The 25,209-nt window shown below is 35.9% G+C and overlaps 1 pseudogene; it reads left to right on the forward strand.

Moving 5' to 3' along the window:
• Positions 1-3,107: 3,107 nt before the first annotated feature.
• LOC132427638 (kinesin-like protein KIF17 pseudogene) lies at positions 3,108-24,879 on the forward strand (annotated as a pseudogene).
• The last annotated feature ends 330 nt before the right edge of the window (positions 24,880-25,209 follow it).

The following is a 25,209-nucleotide window of genomic DNA, read 5'->3' on the forward strand; positions in this document are numbered from 1 at the left end:
TGATAACTAACATTTAAAGAGTGCTCTGAAATTCACAAAGCACTTTTTATACACATTGTTTCTTTAATTATCAAATTAACCTTTAATTAATGACCTTCTCAAAAAAGCTTTTGCAATTGATCACCCACCCACTGTTCTCTCCTTGTGGTATTATGAAAGTAACACTTAAAAAAGAGAGAGTCTATTGTAACTATTACTAAGCCAGTGAAGCTAGAAGATGAATTAAAATGTAATAACTATATGAAAATGAAACCACTGAAATCTAATACATAAGAAAGGCATTATTTCTTTGGCATTGACTTAGGATATACCTTTTCATATATACAATAAAAGGAAGAAATCATTTTTAAAAATGTATAATGTTAGTCACAACTATATAAATAAAAAGGAACTTTATACCATTTAATACTGCAAACAGAATTGAAGGCAAACAATAAACTAAGACAGAATACATGTAACATATATAAAAAGAGTTACAATTTGTAATACTATATTTTATCTGTATTATGTTTTAATTTATACCTGATTTTGTCCTCAAAATGGGGTGTGGTGGACTTAATATACAAGCAACTTCAACATAAAACAAAACTAATGATCCAGGGGGGAAATATGTTGGACATGAATAAGAAATATAATGAAAATAATAGAAATGGCTGATAATATACAAAAAACTGTTCAATCATAGCAATAATTAAACATGCAAATAAATAATAATATACAGATTTCTCCTATCTTCATGAAAAATTCTCATTACAGCATTATTTTTTAATAGTAATATATGGGATAAATCAAAATGCCCTTATAAGGACACTGTTAGTTTAAAATGATGAAATAAATCAGGATTTGAAATGTTTTATAACTTATGATATTGATGTGAGAAAGTTAAGTGAACATAGCATTAAATAAAATGTAAATAGCACATTTTATGTATGTTCATATATATATGTAGAGACTTTAATATGTAGTATCTCAGATGAATACATATATATCAAATACTGGAAAGGAATCAAATCATAAATGTTTGTATTAAACCAAAGACTTCGCTTGGAGAATCCAGACATGCTTACTATGAAAATATTCATTTTAAAGTAAGTTTTGGACAGTTTCTATAACTACAGAGGAAAATAAAATTTATTAATTTTAATTGCAAAAGTATAAAAATACTTTTTAATGAGAATTCTGATTAAGATAACCCTTTTGAAACTTTTATCTTTTATTTGATGTTAAATAAACAAGATTGGAACAGAAATGCCACAATGTTAACAATTATCTTTTCAAAACACAGAGCAGAACCTTAAATCTAAGAGCAGCTTTTTCTCAAGCTATATGTTAATTTTCAAATAGGGAAGACAGAGAAAATGCTAAGTAGGTGTCTCACTGGGAAACTGACAAGATAAATAGAAGAACAGATCAGAGCATTTAATTTAACATCTGCAGCTGCTTTAAATGCTGTTTGACAGGTATTACATTTAAATCTGTTGGGAAAAACTGATTATCCAAAAGAACACACACACACACACACACACATATGTGTGTATATATATATATTTCTGTTAAACAGAATAGCTATAGGGTACTTGTGGTTTATAGCAAAGATGTTTAAATCCTCCATGTCACTATTTTACCTTCAAAGATATTCTTAGAAAACTATATTTATTTCCCGTACCAAGCTCCAACAGCAAAATGCTGCCACAATTCAGACTGCATATTTTAAATATAATTCCACAAATAAGCCCAAAATGAGCCTTTCACAAAAAGTTTTTTCTTGGCTGTAGCACTAAATCTACTGAGCTAAAGTCTTTTCTCAAACACAATTTATATCCACACTGATTATTCAGAAACGGATTACCTAGTTTATGGGTTTTCTAGGTGTTTGACTTCTTTCCTCTTTCAGCTTTTCTTGCCTTTCAGGTTGCTCAATAGCTATGCTACTAACCTTAGAATGCAGCTCAAACCGAGCATAAATTCTGAGGTTCAAATAGACCTTATTGAAAATGTTAACTAGGTCACATATTAGATGTGAAACCTTCAACAAATAAGTTTGAAAAGCACAGCGTCTAGGAAATAAAAATAGTGACTATTGACTACTTATTATGTACTGGTCACTCCTCTAAGCTACCTTAACTCCTTTAGTCTTCACAATTAATAATAAGAGATGAGGACAATGAAACAGAGAGGTCAATACATTGCCAAAAGTCAAGGGTTGTAGGTGTTAGTTGTACTTCAAAGTTAGGAAGTTTGAGTGAGAACATGATCTCTTTACCACTCAATCCCTTTAATAAACATTTGCATTGCTGAATTAGATAGTCATGACAGCTACCCCACTTTTTATTTTTATTTTTTTACAATTTAAGAAGATACTGTTTTATTAGTTACATTTTGCTGATTCTTTCCTTTAAAAATTGGGCTATGGTCCTAGAAAAATAAATGGATAGACATCTACCCAAACAAGATATATAAATGGCCAATAAGCATGTGAAAAGATGCTCAACGTCATTAGTCATTAGTGAAGTGAAGATCAAAACCACAGGGAGATATCACTTCATACCTATTATGCTAGCTATTATAAAACAATAAACAAACAAACAGAAAATAGTAAGTGTTGGCAAGGATGTAGAGAAATAAGAACACTTGTGCATTGCTGGTAGGAATGCAAAGTGATACAGCTGCCACAGAATACAGTTTGGCAGTTCTTCAAGAAGTTAAAAATAGAATTACCATATAATCCAGCAACTCCACTTCTGGATATATATACAGAAAAGAATTGAAAGGAGGAACTCAAACAGATGCTTCTATATTAATGACCACAGCAACATTATTTACAATAGACAAAAGGTGGTAACAACTCAAACATCCCTCAACAGATGAATGTATAATTAAAATGTGGTATGTACATATAATGGGATATTATTTAGCCATAAAAATAAATTCTGATTTGTGTTACTGAGGCAGGAAAGACAGGGCTGGGTCCAAGGACAGTCTCCTCATGTATAGGCATTAGGCAGAAGGCAAAGCCACCTCCTTGTTTTGCACTTAATGAGGCCATGATGCATGTAGGAATGGCATCTAAAACAGAAACTTTGTAACAGCTGAGCAAGAAATTGACCATGGAAACTCTGGAGTGCACAGCATATAAAAATGTACAGGTTGCTGATGATGCTTTACGACCTTCCAAGTGTGGCCCTCGACTAGTAAGGGAAAATTTAAGGGAAAACAGCTCTTAGAGCTCATGTGCAGTGGCTTCAGGAGATAAATGCACAGGACCAGAAGTTGATGCAACCTGGTGCAATCCAGGCCATACCTCAACCCAACCCCCAATGAATATTCTGTCCCTAATCAAAAAGACCCCTACCCATTCAAAGGGCTAAAAATAAGATAAAAAGTGGGGATCAACAACCCTGCAGGGGGCGCTCCTCACTCCCTCCTACACTCTTCTCCTATGGAGTGTGTAACTTTCGTTTCTGCCCTAAATAAACTGCTTCTTTGTTCTCTATGTTCCTCAGCCTCAGTGTGCGTGTGTGTGTCTTTATTTTTCCTTGGTGCCTTTTGGATAAGTTGAACAAGAGCCTGGACTTCTGATAAACCTCTTCCAGTATTACTACAATATGAACGAACCTTGAAAACATTATGCTAACTAAAATAAACCAGACACAGAAGGACAAATACTGTATGGTTCCACTTACATGAGCTGCCAAGAATAGCGAATTCATAGAGGTACGTAGCACAGTAGATATTATCAGGGACTGGTCGGGGGGGATGGGAATCACTATTTAATGGTTACAGAACTTCTGTCTGATGATGAAAAAGTTCTGGAAATGGATAGTGGTGATGATTGCAAAACACTGAGAATGTAGTAATGGTAATAAATTGTACACTTAGAAATACTTAAAATGGTAATTTTTGTGTTATGTATATGTTACCACAAAACAATTGCCCCCCCAAAGCCACCTTATGAATTCCATTCTACAAAACAGATCTAAAAACACCACCTCTCCCTGTTTCATCATTTGCCACCTTACTCCAAGCCACTATCATCTTTAATACAAAATTTTGCAATTGTCCCAAATTGATTTTTCTATTCCTATCCTTGTCCACTTCATTCTATTCTCCATACAATATCTAGCACCAGCCTTTTAAAATGTAAGACAGATCATGTTACTCTTCTGCTTGAAACCTTCCAGTGACTGTCTATTTTATATGGTTCTTTACATAGTTTTTAAGAACATACATGATCTGATTTCCCCATTAACTTTTTGATCTCACCAAGGTCAAATCAAAGTAAGAATGATGGAAATGGTCTGCCCTGGGGAGAGGTTAAGTTTTACCACTGACATTGCATATAATCGCCAGATACATGGTGACAACTGAAAGCAAAATTACTTTTAGTCAGTTTTATATAACTTTATTACATTTATATAACTTTATTACAAGTTATAAATTTTCTGCAGAAAATACACCCATTCTGCCTTCATCCAGGATTGGGCAGCTGCCACAGACTCCTTGCTATCCCATAGACTCCTAGCACTTTTACTTTCTTCACTCCACTCTCTCCAATTTGATCTCCTAACCTGTTGAATCAGTTGACTAAGTAAGTGTATGACTCAGGGCCTTTGCATTTCCTGTTCTCTCAGGTTGGAACACCAGTTATCTGAGAGGCCACCTCCATTATCTACAACAGACATTATCTCATACGTCACTTTCTCTATGTGGTCTTCCCTGACTACTCTTCTGCAAAGTACACTGTCACCATCATACCCTAAATTCTTTCCATCTTCATTTCTTAGCAGTTTTTACCATCTAACATATATATTCCAGTTATTTACTGTGCTTATTTCTTGTCTCTTCCACAGGAATAAATGCTTCCTGAGTGCAAGGATTTTTCACCTGATTGTTCAATGTTATAAATCCAGCAAAGAGAGCACAACCTGGCTCACACTGAACATTTAATAAATTCTTGTTCAATGAATGAGTGAAGGAAGGAAGGAAGGAAACAAGTCATTGGTGCTTAACTATATAACAAGTCATTGGTGCTTAACCATTAGATCCAAATACCACTATCTGCCTATCCAGAACACATATGAAAATGTTTATCACTAATAATTGAAACAAAATAAAGTTAAATGATAAGCATCCATTTTATCAATTATCAAATTCAGAAACATATATAATTGCAAATGGGTTAGCAAAGGAAAGTGAAACAGGTCTCTTTATACTACTTGAGACAATGCTAAATGGTATATTTTTTGAGGGCAAATTGGACAAACATAAAAACAGTTTTAAGATGGCCAAAATTCTCACTCAATACTTAATATTACTTCTTTTAAAATTTAAAGGAGGGCTTCCTTGGCGGCCTAGTGTTTGAGGGTCCGCCTGCCGATGCAGGGGACATGGGTTCGTGCCCCGGTCCGAGAAGATCCCACATGCCGCGGAGCAGCTAGGCCCGTGAGCCATGGCCGCTGAGCCTGCGCGTCCGGAGCCTGTGCTCCGCAATGGGAGAGGCCACAACAGTGAGAGGCCCGCGTACCGCAAAAAAAAAAAAAAAAAAATTAAAGGAAATACCCATGAATGCTATATTTATTTTTAATATGTTCATATGTTCACATATATATATATATATATATATATATATATTTGGGTGTGTATGTATGTACCTGTGGGCCATGAAGATACTTCCTTCCCAAGAGACCCTTCAGAGGTACTCTATTCATCTTTTAGTATATTTCTGTGAATGGAGGCCACCATTAGTTCCTATGAAAAATAGATGCTGTGTTCAAGAGTAATTTGATTACCTACAAAGGACTCTATGGCTGACTAAATTAGACCTCTGAGGAACGAACTATTTGGTTTAGTTGCAAAACAGGAACATATGAATGATGACATCAAAGGGAAGTTGGACATTTGGAATATTGTAGTATAAATTTGCCTACTGCAATATTCTAGCCACCTACCAAGACCTGATTTACAAATATGTTTGAATCTGTCAAACTGTTTGAGAGGTTCATATCATGTTGGCATATTTCCACACATTATTAGGGTATGCACATCTTTTAGTCACTTGGTAGTGTTTTCTAAAACACTGCTTTTGCTTATCTGGGAAGCAGGAAGTAAACCTGTAAAATAAGTTATTTATAGATTCAAATAATATATGTGAATGAGCTTTGGGACTACTAGAATGCTTATGTGAAAATGAAAATCATCGTTCTAGAAGAAACAGTAAAAATATTCCAAGTGTCATCTAGATAAGTATTAAGCAAAACAGGCAGAAAATATGTATTAATTCCAGTGAAAGATTTCCTTCCAATTAAATACTCTCTGCTAAAAGGTATCTGACAACAGTAGAGGTCCCTGATCTATGAAATCATCCACACCCACTAAATCTGAGCCTAACTAAGTAAAGCACCATGCAGGAGAAGAAGAATATTCTATAAAGTAGTGAAAAAGCATTCTGATTCATACTGTATCTATAATTATCACTATATAGTAGCATTAATTCATAATTATAAATGGTGCCCACATACTATTATAAAGCTCAAGGAATGTGATCAGCCTCCTTCAGCCTTCAACTAATTTTTAGATAGCCTTTTTGTGGCTTCAAGAAAATTGACAATACTGACACGCCATTAAGTTTGACCTAATTTTGCAAAATTTCACTTAGAAGCAAATGGTGAACTCAAGTTGAATGAGTGAATTGATGAATGAATGAATTCATTAATAATCCAATAACACTTATCTCACCTATTTTGGCTGTTAGAACAGAAATATCATAGATTGGGTGGCTTATAAACAAAGAAATTTATTTCTCACAGTTTTGCAGGGTGGAAGTCCAATATCAAGGCACCCACATGGCTGTGTGAGGGACCGCTTCTGGGTTGCACACTTCTCATTGTACCCTCAAGTGACAGAAGGGCAAGCTAACTCTCTGGGGTCTCTTTTATAAGGGCACTAATCCCAATCACCAGAACTTTGCTCTCATGACCTAATCATCCCCAAAGGTCCCACCTACTAATACTATCATCTTTGGGGATTAGGATTTCAACATATGAATTTTAAGGAAAAATATTCAGACCCTAGCAATACTTAAAAAACAAACATTTTTTTAAACAAAGAACTTTTCTTTTGTCCTGTAACATATAATGTCACCAGCCTATTAAAGACTCATCCTCTTTTTCTTCTGAAGAAATGGAGGCTTGGAAATGCATCTCAAAAATATCTCCCAGATATTTAAAGTATTTTATTGTCATTATCCTTTTAAATTATTACGACTATTATATTTCATCATCTATCCCTACATTACTGACTTCACCATTAACATAATACATAATCTTTTAAGTTGTTTAAAACTATTTCTAGTCTAAAACATCATCTTGCTAGGAAATTATGGCATTGTCTCTCAAATTCTTAGCAAACTATTTGAAAATAAGAAACAAATTAGTAACTCCAAAAGGGAAGTCTGAAAACCGACATAATGCCTGAATATGAGTGGTATTTTCAGTAACTACAGGACAATGGTATTGAAGTCAGAATTCTCAGTGATGAACACAGGTTTTACCACCATAAAAGTCTGCTAGACTGAAAAGAAAATGGGTGCCTCTTTATCTTTCTGCCTCTACCTGTATCTAGTTCAGGCACTCAGAGTCTGTACCAAAGAGATAACTGGGCAGTCAACCATCGATTTCTCAACCATTGATTCCTCTAGTGCTAGAGCTTTGTCCCTATATCCTAACAAATACCTCTATTTCTACATTAATTTACTGCCTGAAGTTCTTAGGAAACAACTGCACAGAAAGTGAATGAAAGAACCAAAGGGAGCAAGGTGGATCCTAAGTTGCTCATGCACAGTGACGTGTAGTTCTAACAAGTATATCATTTAGGTAGGGTTGAAATTAGGAACACATCTCTGGTTGAATGCAGCTTAAAAGTTTTCAAGTGTTAGTCACAATTTCTACAAAAACTATTTATTAGTTTTAACAATTACTTTTAAGTCATACATACTTTCCAGTAAGACATGTTCCAAGGTGCTGGTTCCCAAGAGAAAAACTTTATAACTCCACTACATTCCCTTCTCTTAGCACAATGAGTAAAGGTGTGGTTAATCACCTATCTACTTCTTCCTAGTACTTGACATGTTCAAAAATTAATTGTTTGTACTTTGAAAATGGTATGTCCCACATCCAGTGTGGTGTTTGGCATTTTTATAGTAGTGGCAAAAAAGTATGAGCATTTAAAGCCAGTAGCAAATTTTTTTAATGGGGTAACAGTAAGGAAGGTGGGCCATGAGACATGGGGTGGGTATGTATGCTGGAGCCAAGAAAAAACAGTCACAATTCTCAGCAAGACAAAATGAGAGATTTGGTTTCCTCATGAGAAAGATAAAGAAGAACTGAAAAGGAGAGAAAAGAGAAGCATGAAAATGTCCAGAGAATTCCAGGCTACAGAAGTTTAAGTGGGTATTAAAAGTCCTCAGTGGCCAAAGGCTCTTTACGAAACAGGGTTGCTAATATTCAATTTGAAGGTGTTTATGTTGCTCTGATATCACATTCCCCTTCCCATCTTTTCCCAAATCTTCAATAACATCTAACAAACAATTGCATTTCTTGGGTTAAAGTGGTGTGTGTGTTTATGTGCGTGTTGTGGGGGGGACGGGTGGTGTTATGTTTTATTTTTCCTCAAAAGCAAGGGTTTGGCTCATTTTCAAGTCTACGTTGACATTATGTAGGTCAGATGTTGCACATATAGAATGGCAAGAAAGCATATCAACCAAGGAAGTAAGTGAACCATGAGAATATGAATCATTTTTACCGTCTTCCAAGACACTTCAAAATACTTGGGGACAATTCTGGAATTCCAGAGCATGAAAATTTCCATTTTAGCCAATCATATCTAGACCTCAAGTGGGAAGAAGAATCTAAGACCCACGTAGCACGTGAGTTACAATGAATAAATTGATAAATATTTATAGCATTGAGGAGACCAGTGAAACCAATAGACCATTCCCTCATTTACATATAGGAAGGAAAAGCAAAAAGAGGTGAAGTGATCTGATTAACTACATCAGCAAGAAGGTGGCAACATCAAAAGTATAACCCAGGATCTCTGCTTCATAGCATTCAACAATACCAGAGCTCTTTGTAATAGTCTAAGATTCTATGACTCAAATCTCTCTGCTGTAATAAGGCTATACACTCTGAATTTAGATAAGGAACATTCTTTAGATAAGGAAGATTCCTTCAGATTTCCTATCTGAATGCATTTCAATGTATAAATGGATTTGAATGTAAGGTCACACTTCAAAAATCATGCTCAGAGTACAGTGTTTTTTCTATCCATTTATCCTGGTTTATACGATACATGCTTAACTAGCATATTACCTTGGATAGAAATGTTCTTCCCTGGGTCTCTTAATATTAGTAGATATTTTTGAGCTATACTGTTAAATAAAACATATAAAACCAAAACAGCTTTTCTAATCTATTGCTTCCTAAGTTTTAACTTAATGCCTTCCTTAGGCAGGAAAGTTATAAGTAGCTGAAAAAAGGGAACTACAGTATAAGTGCTATTACTGGAAATGCTGAAATACATATAGAACTGTGTTTGATTCTTTCAGAATTACTCATTTTATATTGTCTGCTTCCATTCTTTTTCCAAGCATTAGAATGAGGGATGCTAAGAATAGCAGTTACAGCATTCTCCATGAGTAAAAATGGACTGGGTTTCTATAAATAATGTATTTTAAATTAACTAGCTGCAACATCCCTGACATGCAAAATCCTTCCTGGATCTGAGTTTCACAGATATAAAATGTGTATACAAAATATACTCACCACCATGCATTACTACTACAGACCTTTATTCTTTTGCAATTGATTGTTACCCAGCTTATACTAAGAAATTGTTCAGCTGTGGAATTTGAAGTGTGTTCATATTTATGTTTTCAAACTTCATAAATATTACAGAATATTAATAATTGTTCCCTGGAGACAAAAATATGGTGCTTATTTCTGAAATTATTATACAATCCATTTGAACATTTTTGAAGCACTGGAAAAGTGAAATAATTAAGATAAGAGTAGTGATATAACTCTTTATACCTCAAATTTAAAATAATAAATTCAGGAATTTATAGATGATAAATATTTTGGATATATTTACTAGAAACTAAATTCTCAGAGACAAGAGCCCAGATGACTTCGTTATCTCTTAACTGCTTCCTTCCTAAGGCATCCAAGCATTTTCTTTATACTTCCTATCTGTATTAACATTATTAAATTATTTGTAATTCTGACTGAGTTCCATATTTTTCTGTAAAAAGTGTTTTAAACGTGCCTTGATAAATAATATCCAATCTGATCGTTATTATGATACGTGCAGGTATGATATCATGATTCATAATAAATATATAGCTGGTCTTTGTTCCTTCTCTGGCATAGAGTTCCTAAATTGAAATTTGAAATTTCCTAAGTGATGACAGCAATAAAGTTGTCTTTTGTTATGTTAATGAGACGACACTTGAACAGCACTTAAGGTTGAAGGTTGGTTGCCAGGAGAACAAATCTAATGGTCAGAGGGTTAGACTTTCCAGTCCCACCCACCCTGACCTTTCAGGGAGGGGAGAGGAGCTGGAGGTTGAATCTGTTGCCAATTGACAATGATTTAATCAATGATTCCTATGTAATGAAGCCTACAGATACCCAAAAGAACTGGGTTCAGAGAACTTCTGGGTTGGTAAACATGTGGAGATTTGGGAAGAGTGGCAGAATTAGAACATGGAAGCTCCGTGCTCTTTTCCATATACCATGCTCCATGCATCTCTTCCATCTGGCTGTTCCTGAGTTATTCATATATACTTTTACAATAAACTGGTGATCTAGAAAGTAAAATGTTTCTCTGAGTTCTGTGAGCCACTCTAGCAAATTAATCTAACCCAAGGTCTTGGAACCTCCAATCTGTAGCTGGTCAGTCAGAAGCACTAGTAATACCTGGACTTGTGACTGGCAGTGGAAGTTGGGGTCGGAGAGGCAGAAGTCTTGTAGGACTGAGCCCTCAACCTGTGGAATTTGATGTTATCTCTGGTTAGATAGTTTCAGAATTGAGTTTAATAGTATGGCACTCTGCTGGTATCTGAGAATTGCTTATTGGTGTGGGGACACTCCCTGCCTCCTAATACACACACTGGAATTTCAGGAACCCAAAAGAGCAAGACACTATTTCATAAATGAGTAAATAGTTTTCTGAATTTGTCAGTAAAATTTTCATTACCTTAGAATCTTCTGTTCTTGCTGCTCAATAGAAAGCAAGAGAAATTTCTGTGATTCTGAATCATCAAATCCCAACCAGTTTGTCCAGCCTCCCCAGGTTCCTGAAAGAAACATGTGGAAGAGAGACTCAGGGCAAAGGGCCTTTTTACTTCTATAAGGCTCTGGGAACTCATAATCATGGTATATTGGGCCAAATTACATATAAGCACAATAACTGATTTTAAGATTCATCTTGACAAAAACAGGCTATTCACTTTGTCCTTCTCCCTTGAGGCCATAGTAGAGTTTAAGGGTAAGTATTCTGAAGGCAGATTGTCTGTGTTCAAATCCTACCTCAGATACTTCCTGGCTCTATGGCCTTGAGCCTGCTACAAACTCTAGATTTCTGTTTGATGTATATAACTCAAGGATTTGATGTCAAGGTTTAAGGAGATAAGGCTTAGGAAGTGCCAACCACAGAGCAAGACACAGAATTAGGATTCAATAATAATACTTGTTATTATCATTTTCATTTTTATGAGTTCATGAGCTCTTAGTATTTCAATAGCAGAATAAAAGTAGAAATAGAAAACCTAAAAAAAAAAAGGCCCAAGACTTAAGACTCGAGCACAGATGAAATAAAATACCATTTTCCAGCCATTTTTAGGACAGGTCTACATACAAGCAAGAAATAGCCCCAAACAGTCCCACCACTCCATATGGTGGAGAGCTGTTTGACCTCACATGGTACAACCAAGCTAGTTTGTTCAAATACGGTTCATGGTCCTGTCTCCAAATTACTTGTGATGTTTGTTAAAAATATTAAGTAGCAACTATAATATTACTAAGCCCACAAATGCAAAAATTTGGATTAGATAAGGAATATTTCAGATTTTTATTCTGACTAAATAAATGGAATATATAAATTTGAAACTTACTTATGCCATAACTTTCAACTTCAGACTTGGGACAAACTGACAATACACACACACACACACACACACACACACACAAACACACACACTTACTCTCTCACACACATACACTTAAATAAATTTAATCATTGTAATTCCAGTTAATCTCAGTTACATCTGTTACATTATGGATGTATGTCTTAGTTATTTAAGGTATGAATCTAACTTACTCCCTCTCCTTACCCCACTTTTGTTCAGACTGATTCTGTATTCCAATACTAAAGTACCACTGGGAAAGGACTGTAGAGTACTAGTTTGTATTCTTCCGCTAGGCTGTCGTCAGATGAAATGCATGTCATCATTTTGGGCCATGATAGGCCCATATTTCATAACCTTTAGTGACTCCCAATTTTCTACACAATTACATCTAAGCTCCTTCGTAAGACACACAAGACCCAACACTGACCTGCTTTCTTCTACCTTCTCATTTTCTTTATCTCCCTGCTTCAATTTCTATCCAGAAACATTGAACTGTTCCAAGCTAAAGACACAATCTTTTATTGAATTTGTCTTTGCTGATTTTTCTCTTTCTACTTGGAATATTTTTGTCTTGCTTCTTCAGTTGGCCCATTCTTTTTCATTTTTAAGATTCAGCTCAGAAGTCACACTTCTTAAGAAAATTGCCCTCACTGCCCATCTGAATACACACACACACAAAGGCATACCCTTATTGAGATGGGTATTCCTCTTCTGGGTCTCCATAATACTCTGCCACTGGCTTATCACAACACATTTTAATTATCTATTTGCGCTCTCCTGCTTGCTTCACAGGAATATGATTAGTGCAGTTGTATAGTGCCCAATTCTCTGAAGGGTTCCACACTTGGGTTTCAATGATATACAGTCACTGTCTTGAAATTTTTAATAATTTCATCTTGAATTTGTGTTTCATAAATGAAGTCTCATAGGACAATGGAGAGAGAGAGAGAGAGAGAGAGAGAGAGAGAGAGAAAGAGAGAGAGGGAGTGTGTGTGGTGGAGAGGGGGCTTGGAGCCTTGGTTAACAGGTATCTGACCTCCTATTGCCTTCTACCTCCCTGAATCGGTTCTCTGTCTCCCATTCCTCTGCCACCTGGTGCCCTGGACCCCACTCCATCTCCCCCTCCTGTCCAGTGACCACTGCAACTCTGTGCTCCAGCTGGGGCTGGAGAGTCTGGGTGTATGGTTCTAGGATATATGGCTCTAGGGTGTCTCTGTTGGGGAGTATAGTGGCTGTCTCCACCCTGGGCTGGCACATGACTGTGCATTCAGAGAGTGATTTGCCCATCCCTGGTCCCGAAATCAAACAGTGCCTGAATAGATTGCAAGCTCCTGAGTGTAGGCTATCCATTGGGGGTTAGGTCAGTGATCCAGGGGAAACAAGGCAATATGAAATATTAAATCTGGATGTTTAATGATATGTATAGCATGTTTAATGATACATTGTTAAATATGTTTATGACTGTGTAAGAAACCAGAGTTTATATATGAAAATTTTAAAGACAAAAAATTCCAAGTTATGGGATTAGAGACCATTTTATTTTCCTGGTGCTTTTTTTTGTTGTTTTTTTTTTACATTTTCTAAAATGTAAAATTCTAAAATGAGCATTACTGAATTACTCCTGAAATAATTTTTAATAAATGCTTTGAGAGATAAAATGGAGAAACATTTTTTTTGTGGTTAAAGCTTTTAAGTATCAATTAAGTAAGTTGCATGGGGGGGGGAGTAACGGGAATGAGGAAAATTTGTTTTAGAAAATGGCAACACTACATGTTCTGAAGAATTCATGAGAAAGGAAAGTTGTATTGGAAACTGATAAGCTCAACTTAGAAAATAGTGAGGGAAACTTTGGACTTAGAAACTAGTAATAATTAACTGGAAGCTGGAAGTTTAGTTATGAATTTCAAAAATGTTACAGCTAGAAATATGGATTGGGGAATATCAGCAGATAAATGCAATATAGCTATAAAGGGCATAGTTTAAAAATCTGTTTACGGAAAGCTAATTTGTTTAAATGGCTGAGTATACATCATGGAGTTTTACATTCTGAAGCAGTGGCACGAGGAGATTTATTACTAGCATTAAGTGGGTAAGGTACATGTTACATCCTAAGGGCAGTGGTGTTAATATGCATATTTATAAGAACAAGAACTTCCTTCTCTATATTTTACCACCTAAATACACCTCTGATTGTTACAGTAATTTAACCTTCACCTAATTTCACTAAATTAGTTTAAACATCAGCTAGTAAAAGTTAATTGAAGAAAATGTAATTGGATACCTTGAGGACCGCCCTACTATGCAATTAAGCAATCCTTTGTGACTGATAGTTTTAATGAGACATCAGTTCAAAGTAAAAGCTTGGAAATATATACTACTGACTTTTGTTACTGGGCTTTAGATGTAGCAAATCCTGATGGGCAAAATAGCTTCATTTTTTAGTCAAGAAATAATTACTGAGTACCTGCAAGGAAAACAGCAACATTCATCGGTGGCCTCCATATTTTTTTTTAATATTCATCCCATTACCATTGTAGTAGTTCAAAATAAATACCAGTACTTAGAAAGTTAATTGACTATGGAGGGGTCAAAAAATTGCTTATATCAGGAAATACCATTTTTACTTAATTGTGTAATTTTGGAGTAGTTCAAGGATGACAAGTGAAGGAATAAGACTAGATTAAAGGCCAGCCATGGAAGGAACATATAACACAAAGAAATACAATCAGTGCAGGTGCTATATTTAAAGTCTTATATTTGAGCAATTTCAACCAGAGGGCTTGATGTCAAACCCTAAACACAGGGAAACAGCCATTCCAATTTATATCTATGAACTCTAAACTAGATGGCTTTCATAGTAGGACCTACAGAATATATTGATACTGTAGGGGAGCAAAATTTGCCACCCCAACTTCTGTCTCTTTGGCATGAGAATTTAGGTTATTTTAAAAAATAGAGGACTCAGGAAGTTTTTCTTTTAACCTCCCTGTTAGCTGTCTAAAGAATTTAAATAAAGGGCCTGTTCCTGGAATAGAGCTATCACCAAAGATATCTGCAAAGATAGGAACTAGGTGTGGTGATGGAAACTCAGCAGGCCCTAGAGATCAGTCTACTCTGTGTCACTGTCTCTGCATGGCCTAGCAAATATTTGCTTTTCCATCTCCATGTGAATTGCCTTCCTCTCAAGTCACAAAACACTACCCCAACATACTCTTTTGTCTTTAGCTGAATAGGATATTTAATGTGAGGGTTTCAGCCATTTTGGTGAGTTATTCAGTTTTCCTGGATCTCTCCCAGGTTTAAATGTTATTAAACTTTTGTTTGACTTTCTCTTGTTAATCTGTCTCAGGTCAACCAAGTTCTTAGGCCAGCCAGAAGAAACTAGAAGAGTAGAAGAAAATTTCTTCCTTCCTGACAACAAGAAGCACACAAAGTAAGAACTGGTTCCAGGTTCGATCAAACACTTATTTTTGGTCATAAGTGAAAGATGGTTTCACTATTTCCCAGTGAGGGAGGAGTAAAATCATACTCTATATTATTTGCTATTTGATATGTTAACATTTTGGTTAAATAAATGTGGCTTTCATTACTTACTACTGTTAGAATTAACAAAATGGAGTCATTTGCTCCCCACAACAGCAAACCAAGACCTAATCGCATATCCAGAAATGTGACCTTTAAAACAGTCAATCTGAAATTTCTTGATCAACACTAGTGAGGTAATCTGCAAGATAAAGACCCCTGACATTCCCTTCCACCAAAAGAACAGCCTGGCTGGAAACAAACTTTTCTTTTGCCAATACTTTCTTGTCCCACCCTCCTTCTGCCTATAAAACCTCCCATTTTGTACAGCTTCTCTGCGGACCTATTTACTACATGAGATGCTGCCAATTCATGAATCTTTGAATAAAGCCAATTAGATCTTCAAATTTATTCGGTTTAATTTTGTTTTTTAATATTACAAATGGATTATGGTATGATTTATTATAAAGTCCAATATTTATTTTTATTTTCTGACTTAAATATTTATGCATTTCTCAAAACTGTCCACATTAAACATTTGTGAATTCAAAGTAATGAAACATACTGATTAATATAAAGGCATTTTATTTATTTTTAAAATAAATTATAATTGACATAATGTTATATTAGTTTCAGATGTACAATATTTGATATTTTTATACATTATGAAATGACTACCACAATAAGTCTAGTTACCATCTGTCACCATACAAAGCTGTTACAATATTATTGACTATATTCCCTATGCTGTACTTCTTCGTGACTTTATTTTATAGTGGGAAGTTTGTACCTCTTAATCCCTGTCACCTATTTCTTCAGTCCCGCACCCCTCTCCACTCTGGCAACCACCAGTATGTTCTCTCTATAAGCCTATTCCTGTTTTGTTTCTTTTGTATTTTAGTGAAACATGTAAGTGAAATCATACAGTGTTTTTTCTCTAATTTCACTTAGTATAACACCCTCTAGATCCAATCATGATGCTGCAAATAGCAAGATTTCCTTCTCATTTATGGCTGATTAACATTCCATTATACATGTATTAATATTCCGTTATATGTATATATGTGTGCATGTGTGTGTGTGTGTGTATATATATATATATATATATATATATGTATGTCACATCTTCTTCATCCATTCATCTATTGAAAGACACTTAGGTTGTTTCCATATCTTGGCTATTGTAAATAATGCTGCAATGAACATAGGGGTACATATATCTTTTTGAACAGTATTTTCATTTTCTTTGGATAAATACCCAGAAGTGGAATTGTGGGATTGTATGATACTTTTATTTTTAGTTTTTTGAGGAATCTCTGTACTGTTTTCTATAGTGGCCGCACCAATTTACATTCCTACCAACAGTGCAAAAGGGTTCCCTTTTCTCCACATCCTAGCCAACATTTATTGTTTCTTGTCTTTTAGATAATAGACATTCTGACCAGTGTATGTCACTATGGCTTTGATTTGCATTTGCATTTGATTACTGATATTGAGCATCTTTCTATGTGTCTGTTGGCCATCCGTATCACTTCTTTTTTTTTTCGTATCACTTCTTTAGAAAAACGTCTATTCAGGTCCTCTGACTTTTTTAATCAGACTTTTTTTTTTTACATTGAGTTGTATGAGTTCTTTATACATTTTGGATATTAACCCCTTATCAGATATATAATTTGCAAATATATTCTCCAATTCATTTTGTTTGTGGTTTCCTTCACTGTGCAAAAGATTTTTTTAGCTTAATGTATTCCCATTGTTTATTTTTGCTCGTTTTGCCCTTGCCTGAGGAGACAGAGCCAAAAAAAAAAGAAAAAACACATTGCTTAGACTGATGTCCAAGAGATTACTACCTATGTTTTCTTATAGGAGTTTTATGGTTTCAGGTCTAAATAAAGGCCTTTTAATCTAAAAATGAAACTGGCTTGTAACCACAAGTCTTTCTGTATTAAATTTGCTTCAAATTATTACTGAAGTCAAAAAAAGAAAAAGCAGTAAACTTATACCAGAAAAAAAAAAGATGGAATTAAAAAAATCACACTTTACATGGGTGAACAAAATTCTAAGTATAAATTTAAAGAAAATATCCTTTAAGAACCTAGCCTGCAAAGTTTTATCACCAAAAGCTAGGCTAAGACTTTTCTTCTGTAATTCTAAATTACTGAATAAAAGGGAAATTTCCAATGGATTATGAGGGAGAAATACTGCACATCTAGAATTTTATATTAGCCAATTGTCTTTTCTCTATAAGAGCAGCAGATTGATAGTTTTGGATATAAACCAGCTTATTCCTCTTAAATTGTTGTCATTCAGCAGAGTGAGTTATTAATTGAAAAAGAAAATCTAGTCTGTGAGAGTCATAATATAAAATATTTGGTAATCTCTTAAACCAGTATCAAATACTGCCAAGTATAAACAGTATATCACAATTAACATAAGTCAAAGAATTGATTTCAACTCTGTAATTTTGAACAAGTTACTTATCTTCACTTAATTTAATGATTTATGCAATCAGTATATCAGTACAGTCAGCCCTCTGTATCCATAGGTTGTGCATTCACAGGTTCAACCTATCTTGAATTGAACTGAATCCATGGATGGTGAACCTAGGTGGATACAGAGGGCCAACTGCACTACTCCATTTTATATAAGGGACTTTAGCCCCCACCAACTTTGATATCCATGGGGGTCCTGAAACCAATAACCTCTGATACTGAGGGATGACTGTACCAACTCTTCCAAATCCTATTTCAGTGTGAAAGGGACTTTCAAAATGCTGTAAAAGATGATAATTATAAGTTTAAAATGTCACTTAATAAGCAGCAACTACTGTTCTAAGTAATTCATATAATTAACTTATTTTGTCCTGGAAACAGTACTGTAAGGTATGTAGTATTATTATTGACTATTTTGCAGGTAATGAAAACTCTGGTACAGAAATGTTAAGTTTTTTGCTCAAAGTCACAGGGCATTAAAGTGGCAGAGGCAATATTCAGGACCAGGCATTCTGGACCTGGATCCTGTGTTTTGAGCCATTATATAAAGAGATTTTTAATACTTACTCAGGAATTTGCAAATTATAAAGTAGAAAAAGAGGAATTTTTTGCAGTTTTTTTAACATAGATTTTACACATTTATTTACTTCTTTATAAATGTAGTTGACATAGTATAAGCTTCCCTATCTATTAAACTACTCTATTAGGTTAAACTAATAAAACAACTATATTTCATATTTATGAAAAACTAAACTTTGTTTTTCTCTCAAATTTTGACACATTTCAGAATGTGACCCCAAAACATCTCTAATTTCCTTCTCTCTGTAATATAGAAGAGGTAGGCTTCCATTCCTTTCTACGTTTCCCCTATGTGGTAGATAGAATTCTAAATTGAACACTAAAACTCCCATCCTCTGATGTACAAACTCTGATAATCTCTTTCCCTTGAGTTCAGGAAGAAACTGAAAATATTATGGGATATTGCGTCTGTGATTTGGTAACCTTATATATTAAAGGTGTATCAATATTGCAGATATAATTAAAGTTCCTAATATACTGACTTTAGGTTAATCAAAAGGGGCGTTTCCTGAGTGGGCCTGACCTAATCAGGTGAGTCCTTTAAAAGATAATCTAGGGCTTCCCTGGTGGCACAGTGGTTGGGAGTCTGCCTGCCGATGCGGGGGACGCGGGTTCGTGCCCCGGTCCAGGAGAATCCCACATGCCGCGGACCGGCTAGGCCCGTGAGCCATGGCCGCTGGGTCTGCGCGTTCGGAACCTGTGCTCCGCAGTGGGAAGGGCCGCAGCGGTGAGAGGCCCATGTACCGCAAAAAATAAATAAATAAATAAAAATAAAATAAAATAAAATAAAGATAATCTAGAGGTTAGCAATGGAAAGAGTCAGGGAGAATTCAAATGAGAGATTCTCCTGCTGGATTTGAATAAATAACTTGCCAGGTTTTGAGAAAACCATGTGACTAGAATCCAAGGGCAATCTCCAGGCTCTGAGAGTGAGCTCCAGCTAACAACCTGTAAGAAAATGTTCACTTCAGACCTTTAACTGCAAGGAAATGAATTCTGCTAACAAACAAGGTCAGCTTGCAAACAGATCTTTCCCCAGTAATGCCTTCTGATGAGAAGGCTGACACTCTGATGTCAGCCTTGTGAGACCCTGAATGAAGGATCCAGCTAAACTGTGCTCAGACTCCTGACCCACAGAAATTATATGGTAATAAAACTGTGTTCTTTTAAGATGCTAAATGTGTGGTAATTTGATATTCAGCAAATAAAAAGCCAATACATCCTATATTCAAGTTTGCTTTTTTGAAGCCCTTTTACAAATTCAACTGTTTTTTGGCATTATCTACTATCTGTATAAAAAATGGCCATTTTATACCTACTGTTAGGTTTCTCCTATTTTCCCCCACTCAAAAGCCTTTTCTGATGATTTCATATCACTGATCTTCCATAATCTTCTTGAAACTTATCATTCTGACCTATACAACTATATTATGTAATGCTAGTCCTATTACATAGTTTTCTCTATTGCAAAATCAAGAAATTTTCTATTTTGTACGATAGGTATTGACAATTACTCTCAATCTGGGTAAGGTTGGTGTTTCTCTAACATTTTAATAGCATAGACTTTTTTACTATAAAGTGTTTTAGTGAACTTCACTGTATAAAACATATGTAATGCATTTTAAAAAGAAGCAGCTATTAAAATTATGTATAATTCAGTTTATGAAAAATTATAGAAGGGTGTGTGTATGCATATACATGAATAAAAGAGATCTCTGAATGAACACCAAACTGTTGCTGATGCTTATCAGTATAATGAGATTTTACGTGATTTTTATTTTCTTCCAAATGACAGTATGTAAAGTTCAAATTATTTACAGTAAATCATACATTATTTTATAATCAAAGCAGTTCCCTGTGAAAAAATAGAAGGGAAATTGTGAGAAAATATATACTAAAATATTGACAGTGATTATCTTTGATTGATGGGAAAATGAAAAGTGTTGTTTTCTATTTTTATTCTTGCAATTTAAAATTATAATTTGAGTATATACCCTATGAAAACAGTTTAAACAACATAGCGTGCATAGAGTAGAAATTAAAAATATTTATACTAACACTTGTATCTCTGTACTCAATCCCAATGTGATTCTTCTTTCAATTAAAACACACTTTTTTAACAGTTTGATTGTCCTATACCTTCACATACATAGTTGTAGGGGAAAGAATGACAAGCTGTCTATATCCTGAGAGGCAGAGAAATAATTTAGTACTATCTTTACATGTGTGATGTGTGATGTGTGATCAGTTTCTTCTTTTTCCTCTAGGTCCCAAAAGGAGGGAAGAAGGGAAAGAAACTCTTGGCTAAAGTGTGCAATTTGATGCATTTTGACATGTGTATACACTTGTAAAATCACTGCTGATATGAAGGTACAGAATATTTTCATCACCAAGTGTTTCTTTGTACCACTTTGCAATCTTTGCACACTGTTACTGTCACTATAGATTGGTTTTCTTTTTCTAAAATATATATAAATAGAATCAGCCATCATAGACACTTTTATTTCTTGGCTTCTTTAACTTGGCATAATGATTTTAAGATTCATCATTTTTTTATTATTTTTTATCAGCGGTATGTTCATCTTTACTGCTGAGTCACAATCTTTTGCATGGATATTTCACGTTTTGCTTAGCCATTCACCAGTTGATGAGCGTGTGTTGTTTTCAGTTTTTCACTAGTATGAATAAAAGCTACTATGAATATTCTTATACAGTTCTTTGCGCAGACTGTTTTCATTTCTTTGGGGTATACCTACGAGTGGAAAGGCTGAATTTCGTGATACGTGAATATTTAACTTTTAAAGAAATCACTAGACAGATTTCCAAAGTGGTTGTACCATTTCATATTCCCACCAGCAGGGTATGAGAAGTTGCTCCCCATTTCACCAACTGTGAACTTAAATCCTTTTAATTTCAACCATTCTAAGAGTTGTGCCTTAGCATCACATTGTGTTCTTAGATTGTAATTCCCTCATGATTAATGATGCTGAGTATGTGTGCTTATTAGACATTTGTATATACTCTTTTGTTAATCATCTGTTCATATCATTTGCCAATTTTTCTATGGGATTGATTCTTTTCTTATTGTTGCGTTTTAAGAGCTCTTTATATATTATGGATACAGGTCCAGTCTTTGTCAGATTTATTAAGAATATTTTATTCCAATCTGTGTCTTGCTATTTATTTTCTTCATGGTATCCTTCAAAGATCAAATGTTTTCAACTATGATAAATTCCAATTTATAACTTACTGTTATTTTATGCTTCTTCCTTTATACTACTACCTAATAAATATTTGACAATGTTAAAATCATAAACTTTTTATAGAAATTTTATAATTTTAGCCTTTATATTTAGATCCATGGCTCATTTTAAGTTTATTTTTGTGTATGGTATGAGGTAAAGTTTGAGGTTCTTTTTTATTCATACAGCTTTCCAATTCTTCAGGCACTAACTGTTTATAAATCTTTCCATTCTCCATTTAGTTACCTTGGAACCTTTAGGGAAAATCAACGAAAGCTACATGGTGATTCTATTGCTTTACTTTTTATTCTGTTCTTTTGATCTAGTATCTATCATTTTGCCAACACCACCTCCTCTTATATACTGTAGCTTTATAATAAAACTTGAAATCATGTAATATAAGTTCTCCACCCTTTTCTTCTTTCTAAAAATTTCTTTGAGAGACTTCTAGTCTGGACAATACAGTGCAGAACCATTTTTTTCCCTCTGCTCATCATCAAGCACAACTATAAATCCTAGAAATGACACAAGAAACAAACATAAGAGAATTCTAAAGGTAGTAAGAGAAAGGTAGGGAGTTGACCACAGGAATGGAGGAATAGCATTATGTCAGGGGTCTGGTATCCTCCCAACCAATAGAGGAAAGCCATACAGAGGTTTCCCACCTCCAGCTCTCCCAGCTGGGGAATGAGGGCAACCAGGGGGCACTGATAAGACAGACCATTTCCACACATGCTTTCCCCACCAAGAGACACTCCTGGCGGTTCTGGAAAACCTGTTCTGCCTACTCATGCAACATCAACAGAGACCAGAAGGAGTCCAAGCAGTACCAGATAAAATGAGCAGACCAAAATAAGATTGCAAAGGCTTTCCAAATTAAACTGCCATTGGAAACACAGCCCCCTCTCCTCAAATACACAATGTTAAAAGACCCAAAAGGATGATATAATGATTTTAAATGTATACACACCAAACAACAGAGACTCAAACTGCATGAAGCGAAAACTGATAGAGCTGAAAGAAAAAAGAGACAAATCTGAACTTATAGTTGGGTACTTCAACCCACGTACCCCCCACAAAAATGGAAGGAACTCTTAGAAAATCAGCAGACACATATAGGATCTGAACAATGCCATCATCCAAAAGAATATATTTTACACATATAGAATATTACACTTAACAACATAAGATTGCAAATTTTTTCAAGTGCCCTTGGGACATTCAACAAGATTGGCCATATCCCAGGCCATAAAATAAATTTCAATGCATTTAAAAGAACTGAAATCATACAAAATGTGTTCTCTAACCATAATCAAATCAAGTTAAAATCAATAAAAGAAAGACAACTGTCAGATGGTTTTGCATTTTGATTACACTGGTGGTTAAAAGAACCTACACAGGTAATAAAATTGCATATTTTTTATGCAAATGGTTCAAATGTAAATACTTGAGTACAGTGTTAAATAACTGTGAGAGCAGGCATTATTGTCTTGTTTTTAATCTTACAGGAAAAGCATTAAATATTTCAACATCAAGTATATATTAGCCTTATGTTTCTCCTAGGTGACTTACAAATTGAAAGTCTCTTTCTTGTTTGCTGAGATTTTTTTTTTTTAATGAATAAGGAGTGTTGAATTTTACCAAATTCTTTTTCTGCATCTATCAAAATATGTTTTACCTCCTTTGTTAATATGATGAATTAACTGATTAATTTAAGCACGTTCAAATATCCTTCTATTCCAGGAATTGAACCTATTTGTTCATAAGGTACTACCCTCTTAAATATTGTTGTATTCAATTTGACAATACTGTTAACGATTTTGTGTTTATGTTTATGTTCATGGTGGATATATGTCTGCATTTTTTTTTTCTAATTTCATTGTCAGGATACATATTTAGAGTTAACTGGTCTCAAAAGGTGTCTCAGAGAGGGAGAGTTCCATCCTCCTCTGCTTTATCTGAAAAACTTCAGGATTGAATGTTTGATGGAACTCTCAGTGAATGCATCTAACCATGAAGAGTTTTTTGTGAGTTTTTTTGATAATTAATTCCTTTTTGATTTGTGATATATATATATGGGGAGGAGCGAGAGAGGGGGCAGAGAGAGGAGGGAGAGGGAGAGAGAGAGAGAAAAGAGAGAGAGGGAGGTGTGTGCGTAGGTCAAAGATCTGCAACAGTCAGAATTTGAGCTAGAGAAGATCGATGGCTTGGTAACTGTCTGTTGGCGAGAACATAACTGCTTTTCCAGCAGCTCCTGGAGCAGGTGCATCCACTGATTCGCTGGGACTGTCCTACAGCAACCTGGAGACGATTAGGCGCAAGTCTTGCTGGGGTGAGGAAACCAACTTCTGGAAGATTCCCGAGCCCATCATCGTAAAAACCAGTCTCCCAGTAGTTTCAAAAGGGCCACAAAACAAACCAGCCCCCCAAATCTCGGCAGCCGAGAGCAGCGAACCAGGCGTGCAGGAGGAAGACCGCTGCAAGGGATGCTCAGTCAGAGAGACAGAGAAAATACTGCCCGTAACTACTTCCAGTCCAAGCCGGCCAGCCAGATCCCGGCCAACGACCCTCTGAAGAGCCTCACGCATCACAAGCCGCCACCTGGCCTCCACGGCCGCCTCAACAACAACTCTGGCGTCCTGCCCACTCAGGCCCCTGAAAGGCGCCAGCCTCTGCCCTTCAGCCTCCAGCCCTCGACATCGCCTTCACCGAGGCCAAGCGTAAGGAAAGCAAAGCCAATTCTGGCTTCTGGCAGCGGCCTCGGTTGGCACAGCTGCCTTGGGGCTTCTGTGAGGCTGCAGGCCTCGGTCCCTCCCCCCCCCCCCCCCCACACACACCCGTGACCCGGAAGCCTTAGGAGACACAGGCTTCGGGAAGAAACGTTCCTTCCCTCTTCCCCAGAGAGCCCACCTCTGGCCGGGCTGCGAGCCCCTCGGAGGCTGGCCCGTGCTCCTTGGAGAGGCCCGCCTCGCTCTCCACGCCAGGGCGTGTTCCCTTCTGCTTACCTGCCTCGGAGCCTGCCTGCCGTCAGTGCCCACCCGCGACGGTGTGAGCCTCGGTGAGGCTCGGTGGGCTCGGAGCCTCATCTCTGTCTCAGGGCCTCTGACGGAGTGGGAGCAACTTCCACGTGGCTCAAGCGCAGCATCTCGGCGCCTGGGAATGGTATCCCCAGCTGACGGGCCCCACG

The sequence above is a fragment of the Delphinus delphis genome, chromosome 6 (assembly GCF_949987515.2).
Source record: "Delphinus delphis chromosome 6, mDelDel1.2, whole genome shotgun sequence".
NCBI lineage: Eukaryota > Metazoa > Chordata > Mammalia > Artiodactyla > Delphinidae > Delphinus > Delphinus delphis.